Source organism: Nanorana parkeri, unplaced genomic scaffold (genome assembly GCF_000935625.1).
Source record: "Nanorana parkeri isolate BGI_ZX_2015 unplaced genomic scaffold, ASM93562v1 scaffold43, whole genome shotgun sequence".
NCBI classification, from domain to species: Eukaryota; Metazoa; Chordata; class Amphibia; order Anura; family Dicroglossidae; genus Nanorana; species Nanorana parkeri.
In genome coordinates, this window is record NW_017306311.1 from 636,986 (window position 1) to 651,148 (window position 14,163).

A 14,163-nucleotide genomic window follows, 5' to 3' on the forward strand; every position below is an offset into this window, starting at 1 on the left:
ATATCACCATTCCAAATTTCACACTTAAATGATATCTCATACATTGGGGAAGCAGGAAAACAACAATAATCTAGCAAAATAATACCTTATAAAGTACCTTTTACCTTATAGTACTTTATATGTTATTATTTTGCTAGATTATGTGTTGTTTTCCTGCTCCTTCGATGTATGACATATAATTTAAGTGGCAAATTTGGATTGGTGGTATGCAATAAAATAGCAATAGTATTGCAACATTTGAGGGATTAATGCTAAAAGAATGACTATATCTGTTGAAAAAAAGGTTGACCTATTTAGGAAGAGACCATTACTATAAAAATAAAAATAGACATACAAAAATTGATATTCCATACCTTGGTAAAAAAAAAACCCACACATTTCTTTGTCTTTAGTAACATAATATTTGATTGATAACTTATATTGTGAACAAGCATTGGAAAGAACTATTTAAATGTAAATGTGAAAAAAACAAGTTGTAAACAAACATGCAAACTGCTGCTCTTATTTCTTGGATCCGTTGCTCTTCACAAGCTACCTGTGTACTGAAAATGGCAAAATATTACTATTTCTCCGTGTCGACCTCTTCTTCAAAACTTGTTTGCTACAAGCCGGCTGCACCTCTACATGGAGGGGTCCTTCCCCCCTTCCCGCTGGCATGTCACTCAGACATTGTGTGAGCTCTAGTAATTTCATCTGCAGTGCTCGGATTGTCAGTAGCATTGTTCTGCTCAGTATGAAGTGGATGGTGCAAACAACCAGGATGGATGATTTTAAGTAATTGCTCTGACATAGACTGATTACCGAAGTAACAACAGTCATTTATCGCCAAGGAGTAGCCACAGCATATGACATATATTAAAGCACCGGCGCATAGTACCCTTATGACTAAGTGAGGGCACTGCGGCGGGGAGTCTCTTAATAGATTCTCTCTCTACAGTCCTCCTGTATAAATATTCCATTTCTTCAGGAAGGCTGGAATGTGATAATCGTTCAAGAGACATATTAGCGCATTCATCTTTTCAACAAGCAAAACCGAACGTGAAGATGCAGCGAGCACGCTCCATTAGGGTTTATGGCACAACAGTATCACTATACATACACACAAAACACTTTATTTGGTCCAGTGCAGATGTTGGAATTAATTGAATAAGGAAATCGTATGTAAAACAGGATAACCATGAATTTCTTTATAGTCAGGCTCTACAGCTGCAGATATGTTTAAGAGATTGCTTCATGGTTCTTTGAGTTTTTTAAGGTAAAGTTGTTGGGTTAGTTGTCAGATTAGCTAAACACATTTAAACACTTAAAAAATACTAAATAGATCAACCAGTTATGTGGCACTTGCACTTATTATAATAAAGAACGAACTCCACCAAACACTTCCCGGGGATGATGATAAATGTAATCTACATTTAAAATAGTTGTAATAACTATCAGAATTTCATTTAATTTTCTAAAGAGCTGTGGATCATAAACAATTACAATTTGTAAAAAATAAAAATACATGTTTTTACTTTTTTTTCACATCCTTTGCTGAATCTCAGTGTTTTTGATCTTCGATAGCCTCTTCATGCCCTCTAGCAATGGATGCGTGGCATTTCTCAGGGCAGATTTAATGATGGTGACAACAGTAGGCCATGCCTATGTAATGTGTATTGAATCGGCCACTTGTAATCTCCAAAGGAGGCCTGTGTAACTGGATGACGATGCAGGTGCACAATAAGGACACTGGAACCAAGGGGGTTGTTATTCTTTAACAGGAAGTATGAACTTTATGGCAGGATCACCAGATATTATTTTAACCTAAGCTGCAGATTTCTAAATATTGACGTTACTTTTATTTCTGCTATGGAGATCTGCTTCAATAATGGGGACATTGTCTGCACATGTACTGCTGGCCCTTAGCAGTATTCAGGCATTTACCTTGTTAAAGAAATAAATGAGCATTGAACAAGTGAGATTATTTATTAGCATTTCCATGAACACCTCTGATGTTCCACATATTGTTAGAACAAAAATTCTATAAAACCAAGCTGGGCAAATAGTTTTACCTTTTATTTACCAATGAGAAATTGGTATTTATTTACCAATTTTTATTTACTTATTGGGAGCAGAGCCATAAATGTCCTTGTTATCATCGATTTCATCTATAACTCAAACAAATGATATTTACATACACAGTAAAACATTTTGTATTTTGTGTAGACCTTGGACAGAATTTGGATGTTTAGAGGCCATTATTTGTATTTATGTGTCATTTTTTGAGGGGAAGTGCTATTGTAATATTTTTTGTAGGATGAATATGAGTGTGAAACCCTGTCCTAAAGTGTGTCTAGCTACTATTGTTGTTATTATTATTATTAGATAGGTTTTATATAGTACCAAACATTTGCACAGCACTTTACAAAAAGGTACAATACAAGACAGTTACAATACAAGACAAGAGGGTTAGGATGGCCCTGCTCGTGAGAGCTTACAATCTAAATTTTTGTTAGTTTTTGATAAAATGGGGAAAGATTAGAACCCCTATCAGGACTGTTATCAGAGTCTCTTTAAACAGATTTCCCCACACAAACTGCAAAAAAAGGTTTTGGCTGGACATACACTTTAAAACTCATGTTGCTCATTTCTGTCCATTTGGTGGCATGTGTGCAGTAGGTACATTGCGACCGGCACCTGGCTGCATTCCTGGCATGTTTTAGATGCCAGGCATGAGCCTGGGTGTACACTGCACTGCCCCTGTTCTACTGTACAGGCAGTGCACACGTTTTTTTTATAAATTACTAGGTGAGAGGAGGACATGGATTTAAAGTGACTTTAAAGTCACAAATCCCCCCTCCCCCATGCTGCCTCTTGATCTGATCATCTTCTTCCTTCTACTTGTATTCATCAATCCCTCCAGCGCTGGTGCCGGTCTCTGATCCAGTGCAGACTTCTCGGTGTCTGTCCAACATGCATGCTTCTGGCTGTGTGCATTCACCTCCACTGTGTCTCTCCTCTTCTCCCCCCAGAAGATCTCTACTGTGCATACACCTACCCCATCATCCTGCATGGCCACTCAAAAAGCTTCAGGTCTTCAGACGGGAGCGAGCGGCAGAGACAGAGGTAAGTATTTACCTTTTATGGTAACTTTATAAAAAAAATGTGCATATATCTACTGCTTGCTAGCAGTAGATATATGCAAAAACAAAGGATAGTCTAATTGTACTTTAAGCAGAATAGACATGCAAAATATCTCTATCTCCTAGCAATTTAAAAAAAAATTAACCAAAGCTTCACTTTAGCTGAAGGCTGTAAAGCAAATGCAAACATGATTGCTATTCGCCTAACCACAGCTCTGAATGGTTACTTCTATACCAGTTTTTATTTAACAGTTATTGCTAACAGAAAAAAACACGGGTCAATAATTACAGTGAAAATTCATGGCTATTTTTTTTAAATGTTGTCATATTGTACACTGCTTGCACCTTGCACAGGCAGACACGCTTATTTTCCTGTTCAACTTTGTGTCATCTCTCTGCCTGCAGGCTGATCACTGGACAGTGAATCATCATCATTGCTACTGTCAAATGAACATGGAGCTAATTCAGGAAAAAAAATAAGTGTTAATTCAGTTGTGTTCATCCTGATGACCAGAAATGTATCAAAAGAAGGGCTGTCCAAAATGAAAAATGATTTGGCAGTTTAAAGAGTAAATATATATATTTGAACAATTTTTTTTGAACAATATTTGTATTTATCTCTTCACCTGAAGTTCCACTTTAATAACAATGGGATGAACTATTGATTTGTAGCATATTTTAGTTGTTTTAATGTATTTTTTTTTTACCAAGAACAATGATGTTCTAAAAAAAGTATCAGGCCTGTAACAGCAAATACATCTTCATTTTCAAACATTAGCACCCCCCACATTTCATACAGTTAAAAATCTAGTCTGCTAAAGAATAGCCTTTAACTTTCAGCACAGCTATTTCTACAACTCTCAATTGAAAATACATTTTTTTTTAAATTAAACACTCTGTCCTGATATTGTAAATTTGCCTGGATTTCACCTTTAAGAGCACTAACAGCAAAAATATGTTTAAAATATAACACCTGGGCAAGCAAGTAATTTGCCATAGATCACATTCAGGCAGAGACATTAGATGCCTAGACTCTGCAGCACTTAGTATGATGGAAGACCAAGTTCAAACATTATGGTTCTCCCTGACAGCAACTGAATGTCTGTTCTTAACCAGCAATAGCATTTTAGATTGTTAAACATTAAGTCGCTATTAACTGATTTTGTTTTAGCATTTTCCTGATGGTTATCTAATGCATTTGTGCATACATACAGGCCTTCCTCCTAATAGAGAATGTACACTTCAACCTGACAAGTTAGTGTCGCCCAGCGTTCATAAGGGTTTACAAAAAAAATAGCAAAGGCATTTCCTAGGGCAAATGCTGGCAGACACCCTACATTTATCTTATCTCCGTTGATGACTTTCCTTTTATCTTGAATTGATTTGACAATGACTCTATGATTTCCTGTACAAATTACCCTTTGAAAGTGGCAGAGCCGCTTGGCAGCGATCTTCATTTAATTACTGAGTGGATTATTAGCATACAGCTTTTTTTCCACTCATTTCTTTATATCTTCTAGATTGCGCTGAGATTCCTTCTCGACCCTCCCTCATTTAGTTAGTCTACACTGAACATCTTGATGGAGAGTAAATTACAGACTGAGAATCAATGGTTTGTCTGAGAGGGGCCATTGTAGATTTTATTTTATTTTTTCTTGTTACAGAAGAAAAAAATATTAAACAGATTCTAGATGTATAAGTCTTACCCTTAGTAGTGGTGGCCAGTTGCGCCATAGTAAAATTTTAATTAATTTAAAAAAATCTCTTCCATTATATTAAAAAAATGCTGAACTAAAATAGTCACTAAAATGTGCAGGGTTGAGAGAAATGTATTCATAAATATTACATTCATACAATACTAGGCCTGCAAGCTTATTTCTTGATAACTGTCTCTTTGAACCTAGAATGATAAACTTCAATTTTAGCAAAGCTTTGCTGCTATAATTTAATATGCCACCTTTATCATAGGTTGTAATGTCCTATTATGTCAATAAAATGACAAGGATTATTCTGTCAGAGATATATCTGATATGCAGTGTTGAAAAGAAGAGAAGTCTTGTTTTACGTTAATTAATATGCATTGGCTGTCAGAGGAAGACACTGTATGTAAAGCATGTGAAAAAAAAGTCAGATGATATTATTATATTTTCGATGTGTTATCTTGCTGCTGGCAGGTGATTAAAATAGGTCATTTATGCCAAATTATATTTTTATGAGACAGAATAATGTCCATTTAATTATGCTAATGTCAAAATTTTAAAAGGTGATCATGCCAATGCTCTTTTTTTACTAATAAATGTTTTTACATTTTTTTTTTTTTTTGGATATCATCTTTAAAGCATACTAGATTTTTAAATATGGCACACAAGAGTCTAAAATGTTCTGCATTCTTTTCTCTTTTTTTAATCAAACCAGAAATTATTAAAAGACAAACAATGGTTTAAAGAGCACATTGTATTAAAACAAGTAGGTTTTAAAAACACACATTTATTAGCATTTAACTAATTTATTCTCACAAATCGTACAACACAGGAAAAAAACCAAGGTGGAATTATAATTCAGGGGGCGAGTTTTATTTCTGCCATTTAAAATTAATCATCTTAGCATTTTATAATATTACTCTAGAAAATATATATTATTTATTATTTTATACAACATTCACATTTATAATAAAGTGAATGTTGGAAATGTAAGGAAACTATTGGATGTGCATTTAATTTGTCTAGTCTAAATATGCTGTGTAACTGATTAAATTTTATCTTAACAGGTTAGGTTATAGCCCAGTTTCAAAGAGCATTTTATTTTTTTAGGTTCAATTGTGTTTTACTGTGTGGTAATTAAATATGATTCATCACATACATAATTATTGTTGTTTTTGAAAATCCTATACATTTCGCCTAAATAAAATATTTTTTACTACACATTATTTAATGGCTACATAATGAATATTAGATAGATAGATAGATAGATAGATAGATAGATAGATAGATAGATAGATAGATAGATAGACTGACAGACAGACAGACAGACAGACAGACAGACAGACAGACAGACAGACAGACAGACAGACAGATAGATAGATAGATAGATAGATCCCAATTGCCTCCAAATTTCCAGTAAGCAGAGATACATACAAATGCAGCCCACACAAATGACAATATGGACAGCAAATATACACTAGCTACCTAGAATTTCTGTGTAGAGCCTCTTTGCAAAGAAGATCAAGCAATGGGTAGAAATGGCTAAAACCACAGACAACTATCTACCTACCCTAGGTACTTCTATAGATAATATAGTCATTTTAAAACTATCCAATGAAGAATAATGTCAAATAAAAGATAATTTTCAAGATGAGTTTACTCTTTGAACTCTAGCTTTCCAATAAACATGTTTTCCTTAACCTAAAGACCTATAGGCACCAAGTCATTAATTCTCAACAGTAATGTGCATTGTAAATCTATGTATATTATATTTTAATTTCCTTAAATCTAACCTGGATTTAAGACTTGACAACAAGTTAATGACTTTCACAGAGCCATTTTATTAAGTAAATTTATAATATCTCCTATAAGTATGTTTTTTTCATGTAATATCTTACTCTTTCTTTTTCATGTGTGATCATTTGCAATACATTACAATACATGGTAGTGATCATAGTTTTTTTCCTTAATAAATTTGTGAAGGAAATTTTAAGTATTATTAAATAATTTAAAAAAAAAATTGGCTCAGCAGCACTGGGGTCCTTGTTTGGCATCCCAGCCGAGACACTATCTACATTGAGTTTGCATGTTTTCCCTGTGCCTGTGTGCATTTTCTCCAGGTTCTCTGGTTGCCTCCCACACTTCAACTTGTAGGTTAATCAGCAGCTGTCCAAACTGATCCTAGTATATGTGTATGTGTACAAGTGAAATAGAGACCTTAGACTGTAAGCTCCTTGAGGGCAGGGACTAATGTGATTGAATATTATGTAATTGACCCTGCGCGGCCCCAAAACATTGCAATTTTTGATGTGACAAATATGCGTGAATAAAAGACGCTTTATTTTTGAACACTGTCCACTGGTGTGCTGGTGACATTTCTGATATACATTGTGAAGTGCGGCGCCATCCGCATTTGCTTTAAAACCCCTCTTTCAGCACAAGGGGCATTCGGTAAGGAGTGCGGCAGTTATCTAAAGTTATGTCTGAATATTATGTAAAGCGCTACATAAATTAATGGCGCTCTATAAATTCCTATAATAAATAAATCAATTTTGTGCTTTCTAGATTCTCTTTAAATCCAATGTGTATAATTATGTGCAAATAAACCAACTTATATTTAAAATGTCCAAATGTTTGCATTAGTAACCACTTTTCTCATAGTCTGAAAGGAATGTATTACTTTTCTGTTACAATGCAATGTATTACCTGAGCTCCCACTTTCTACCATATCCTCTAGAGCTGTTCGAGCAGTATAGAGAGATGAATAATCATTCTAAAGATACCATTATATGTCATATTATCACATTATCTTCGGGTCTGAGCGGATTCCATTTAAAGCAGAACTTCAGCTTAGCTTTTTTTAATCATCTACCTACCCCAGTTTTTTAAAAAAACACGTTTTTTTAGTATGACTAGCCATCTCCACACCCCAAAGCTGCCTTCTACATCCTCTTCTGCCACTTGTCACAACCCACTTTTGGGTTGAATGAGGGTGAGCATCAACCAATCCCTTCCTGTGAGCCCACTCTGTAATGGACACACTCCACAGGGCTACATCATTGCACTGGCCAAGGCTTACAGTAGCGCTGCACTGAATGGCGGTCACACATCTTTACATCAGCAGAGCACCATTGAAGGTTGCAGAAAGAAGAGGAAGGACCATTGACATTACAGGACCAGCTGGAAAACATCTGGAATTTCCTAAATAAATACCATTTTAAAAAATGGTATTTATTTAGGACATTTTGAAATGATAGTTGTGAAGGGTTAGGAAAGGGAGGTGGGCTAGTGTACTTGTAATCAATCATAGCTGCTTGGAAGTGACAGTGTAAAGGAGGAACCCGAGGGTGTGATCTTATAAATGTCTACTAGATTGTAAGCTCTCATGAGCGGGGTTCTCCTAACCCTCTTGTGTTGAAATTGTATAGTAAATGTACTGTCTACATCCATTTGATAAGACGATGTGCAAACTGTTGGTGTTATATAAATCCTTTATAATAATATTAATAATATGTATCATTTGTTTCCTTAAATGTACATTTATATATGATAAAGCAACCTTTATGGTAAGTATATATTCAAATAATTATTTTTTCTTCCTGTGTGTAGGAGTACCCCTTAGAAATACCTGCATTGCAATCAAAATGAAGATCAATGAAGATCTATTTCTGTCCCCATCACAAAGTAAGCAAAAGTTTGTATTCCAAAAACAAATAGTAGTTAGGCATACTGTGACCAACATTAGCCATTAAAATGATATTTCTTTTGTAAAAAGGCCACTTAACTTGCCCTTTCCAGCAGCACATACTCATTACTCCTTATTCGTGCATCACTTCATTCAACCTCTAGGATAGGAGAAAGAAAGCCTTGTGTAAGCTCCCAACTATGGACTCCTTCCCCAGCCCCAAGTGATAGCCAGGGCTGAACTGAAGCAGGAGAGGTTCCCACCTAGGTTGCTACATGGGCAATGGAAAGGGTTCTTTTCTGCTCAAATCTCTTAGCATCCTGATTCAAGTACAAGTTCAAAGGCTGTCCATTTTGCCCCGCACCATCTACAAAGCCTAGAAATGTTAGAGCTGGACTACAAAAATTCATCACAATATGTTTACATAACATTTTGTAATTCTAGGCAGTTTTGTGATCCTCTGGTAAAAAGCACCATCAGACCTCCACTCCTGAGCTCAAGTAGGGGGGGGGGGGGTTACAAGGGACGGATATCAAGACAGATTAAGGTACTTACACTGGTTACATTTAACAATACATTCAATATTTTTAATCAATACATAACGGTATCCATTTGTGTTTTTATAGCCACCTGGAATATAATGATGGATAAAAGAAAACAAACATTGCCAACGGAGTCACTGTATTAAAACAAATTGATGTTTATGAATTTTGTTAAAGAGGGTAAAGATGTTTAGACTTGGAAAACCCATTTGTAATGGCAGCTTTCTCTTGGGAGGCGATGTATATGCGAGTAAGCTTGAGATTGCTCCTTAGGTCTCAGGTAATAAACTTGTTTGCCTAAGTGCCCACATTTGAGGACAATTGAAAACAGATGTGATTCAGCTGTTTAACCAACTTCCAGAAAATTACGTTTTGGTAGATGTGTGTGATTTTCTATAAATGCCCACCCATAACAGCTAGGCCAGTAAATCCTGTCTGTGTTTCAGAATGGTCAGCACTCCATGCTTCCCTTTACTCATTGTTTTGTAAGTTTGCTGACATTGCTTACTGCTGACGGGAATTCTTCCCGCTTCAAGCTATTTATCATTTCCTGTTTTCTACCACAGGAAGTGTTGGCGAGGTAAATGTATGAGCTGATGTTTCCTTCAACAGCAGGTAGGAATGCCAGTGGGGCACCAGTTGTAATGTTGCAATAAAAGGAGGAAGGTCTTAAGCTAGACAAACACATTACAATTCTATTGCACAATTTTCAAAAACTATGCAGTATGAGTGCCTACCTTATTGGATTTACAGTACATTGAATGGATCATTTTGGTAGACCTCTACAAACACATACCAGACTACGTGCAAATATGGCCACCATGCATCATATACTACAAAAACATAATAATCGATTTTAAAACATCAAAAAAATATTTCTAGAAACACACAAAATGCATTGTCTTAAAAACCATGGTATAATTCACAATTCCCCATAACAAAAAATCCACAAACAATATAGTCCCAAAACAAACAAGGTGGTCCCAAAAATGTGGTGGGGATATACTTATCAGATGTTCTACAGCATAACAGAAAGGATTGCTCTGCAGGAGACCATAAGATGTGGGGATGGCTCAAAACCTGACCTGTTTAGCCAGACAAAGGTATAGCTTGGACTTCTTTTGACTTAGATTCCTTTTATAAGGATACTTATTAGTAACTTTACAAGGGGCAATATAAAGTTACACAACAGGAGACATAGACTATTTTTTATTCTGCAGATTAGCTGACCTCGCAGATCGTGCAGTCCTGCTAAAACAGCCTTTCTACAACAGGTTAGTATGCTGTATTTTCCTTCATTGTAATGCTTAACTAAAATCTCCTTGTTTTCTTTTTTTATTTCTGAAAGACTAATATTCTTCGAACAACAATGAGGAAGATGAAGAATTATGAAAACGTATGCATGCGTCTTTATTTGAGACTATTATACTCAGTGTGAGAAAACCTGGGTTAGTCATTTTTTTTCAGGAGGAGAGAAAAATGGATCAGGACCAAGAAAAACACAGGGGTGTGAGAAAATGAAAAAGAGACACTTGAGACAGAATTATATAGGTTGTGCAGAATCCAAATCGGAGTAATTACTGTACTGAAAAAAATGTAAGTAAGGTTTTCTCAGTCTGTTATGGCTGCAAAAGTCACAGGAAGTCTTTAAGCCTGTCTGTCAAAGAGTTTGAATCCTGTTCAACTGTGACCTTTGTATAGTGCCTTCATAACCAAGTGACCTTCTGCAACTCATTAAAGCTAATGTATCGTATCATTCTCTTCTAATTGTGTTCATCGGGAAATTATAGTCACTTCTTAGTTAGTCATGCAGCAAGGAAGGGCATGGTTCAATGGATCTAATGAGCATCTTGTAGTCTTTTACATGACCCTTTATAAAGAAGCTCGATAATACATAGAATAAGTGACGATGGTGACTTTAAGCATCTGTAGTGAGCCTTCCACTTAGCAATAGTTCTTTAGTGTGATCACAAAGGGTTCAGCTATTTAGATTAGAGTTTAGATTTTTTTTTTTTAGCTGCTTGAATTCATTAAAACAACCATGCCTTAAATCGGAGTTGTCCAACACCTTATAGTGTTAATTGATATGACAAGGCTAAACTATTAATGAGGTTCTGTGACAAGCAGATGTTCGCTGAGTAAAATTGGTATGAGTGGCTGTTTTGTGTTCCTGCGGTATATATATGAATATATTAGCATATAAGTTGACCAAAATATAAAATCAGTTAGCACCCGTACCCTCTATAAAATATTACTAAAATATATCAGCTGTAGGAAGAAAAGCAGAAGATACAAAGAACTTATGCGTAGGCACTGCTTACATTCAGTGAAAACTGCATGTCAAAATTACCACTAAATCTAGAGATTTGTACAGCTCAAAGTATGTCTAAAGCCCAAACTTAATTTTAGATTTGGATAGAGTGGGAAGTATTAATACCTCTGCAAGATTTCTATTGCTGTCTGTGTCCTTCTTAAAAGATTCACCCTCTCTATTTGTTTTGTGGCCATTGTCGCAGGCTAAAAATGATGGGAAATTCAAACTTTTACAGTTGTAGAATAGAAACTAATAAGTGCTCCTCCTCTCTCCAACGTCTCTGTTCCGAACAATGGTGGACAAACATAGCTCCTGTCAGCCCTCCGTAATGATCATTTTACTGCTGTCACTGAAACAGGATATGAAAATAAATCTTTAGAAGGGGATACCTGTTCCAGTGGCAAGTGTCTAAGAGGAAATGTCTCCTTTCTTTGATCTCCTCTCACTTCTTGTTGTATCTCCAGAACAGGAATTAAAGGAAATCTTTCCAAAATGAAAATAAATGGCAAAAATAAGCGGGGATTTAACCATTCAATATTCTGTTCAGTATGAGAAAACTAAACAATATGTTTTGACTATAGGTAAACCTGAGATTATATGCAGATCTTAACCTAACCTGCAAGTCTAGCTTGACCGTGCCTTTCTTAGATCCCATGACTCTCTAATGGGCCTTTAATGAGAAGTTTAGTATCGGTGACCAGTAGGGACATCCAAGAGGTGGGAGTGGATAGGCCAAGCTAGAATTTTACAGGAAAAGTCAAGATTTGCATAACTAACTAGCTATCTCTATATCTACTGATAACTTTAGCATGGATTCTACACTGACGATAATCTCCACGTATACATCTCTTTTTACTGATATTGGTGCTCTGTGAAAGCTTCTTATATCTGCTTGGTGGAGACTGTAATTTACAGATGACCCTCGGTTGATGATCATTTGGTTTACGATATTTTGACTTTATGATCATATAGGATAGCAGCGTATACATACTGTATATAGATGCTCCTTGGGTTGTGTATATACTGAACTGTATATATAATAGCTTCGCCTACCTTAAACTTGGCTAAAACACTTACATTAACCTACAGATGGACAAAAGCCCACTGCATTTGATAATAAAGAGTTGAATATCTCACGTATATACAACTCCTCGGTTTGCGTTACCATCTCTTTACATTGGGTTTATCGGAACATAACCCCATCATATACCTGAGGAGTGTCTGAATTCTTTTAGGCATACGGCTGCCCAGCAACGAGATATCACACACACACTTTGGAAGACAAGTGGGAAGAAAGTAATCGCCATGTATTTCTGCTGGGTGAGAAAGGCTATTGGGAGGCTTGTTAATTTGAGCACCTAATTTCCACAATCTTATTGCAGAAGTAATCAACTATGGGACTTGAGCTTTCATTTGTATGAAGCCATCCAAAATTAAAAGAGACTCTGTGCTTCTACAAGAGTTAAAACATAACATTTTCTTAGATACATTTAGTTCACACTAATTGTACATGGGAAAGAATCCTTTCAAATAAGTAAGGGAGGTGATCTAGGAATTAGTAGAGCTGAACCTGGAAATATTTGAGTGATCTTTCTGACAGGCATGAGTAAATCACATGACTGTCAAACAGTAAACATTTACGTACTTCAATGTGTATTTTGCTGTTTACCAGGAACCACAATTTAAACAGCACTCCATTTATTTTATAAAAGAAAAAAAATTAACTGCCCATGAATTGCACACACACAAAAAATGCAGCTTTAGCTGCAATACTCACCATTAATCTGGTGCAAGCCCCTGAAAAAGGTCTGATGATGATTCTCTTTCTGACTGAATGACAGGCTTGTCCCAGCTTGTCATGGACACCTTATCCCCCGGGAGCCCCTTAATCACAACAGCCTGGACTCATAGTACTACTGCACTGAACGGTGCTCACGGTCATTACCATTGCATGCCATTGAGTGAAGACCATCCACCGCCACCACCAAAGGAGAAGAAGAAGGACCCATGAGATCACTAGATCAGCTAAAACACCCTTGGAAAAGGTATGTATACTTAAAAAAAAAATTAGAACTGGAGTTTGTTTGCAACGAGTACACACTGTAGCCATCTCTTAATCCTAAAAACTCCAAAATCCTTCTTGTAATGTCAGTAGTATTCAACTGCCAAAAAACTGAGCTTTCAGCTTTGCATCATTTTTACCTCAACTCTTTTTTTGGTCTTGTATTTACCCTCAATTTTCCCATATAAATAAAAAAGAACAGAAGTTGGAATAAAAGGAAAAAGGTGTGTGGTGGCCAGTTTCTAATTTTAGATGTAAGGTCTCATTGTGCCAATTCATGTATTCTCGTAAATCACAAGTCTGTGCATAGAGGTTTGTTTGCCTTTTAAGTACTTCCCTATAAGTCTCCTTCATTAACTTCAAATGTTCTCTCCCTTAAATTAGATGTAAACTCTAATTGGATGACATTTAGTTTGTAAAAGCACTGCGTATCGTAACCAACTGTCACTGACACCTGATGATATCTGATGATAACAACAGCTTAACAATGTTTGTAGGCAAAGCCAGAACCACATGTAACTGGGTGACAATGCAGGAGAGCAGTTGGGAAACAGACACAGAGTGTTGACACAGTAATTGCCTAAACAAGGGCCTTTATGGCATGATAGCAAATCATTTTAATCAAAGCTGCAGATTTAACAAATATTTAAAATAACTTTTGAAATTACAATAACATGTCAAGGTCTATATGAGATTTTAGGGCCTGTTCACACTAGCCGCACTGACTAGCGTGCAGAC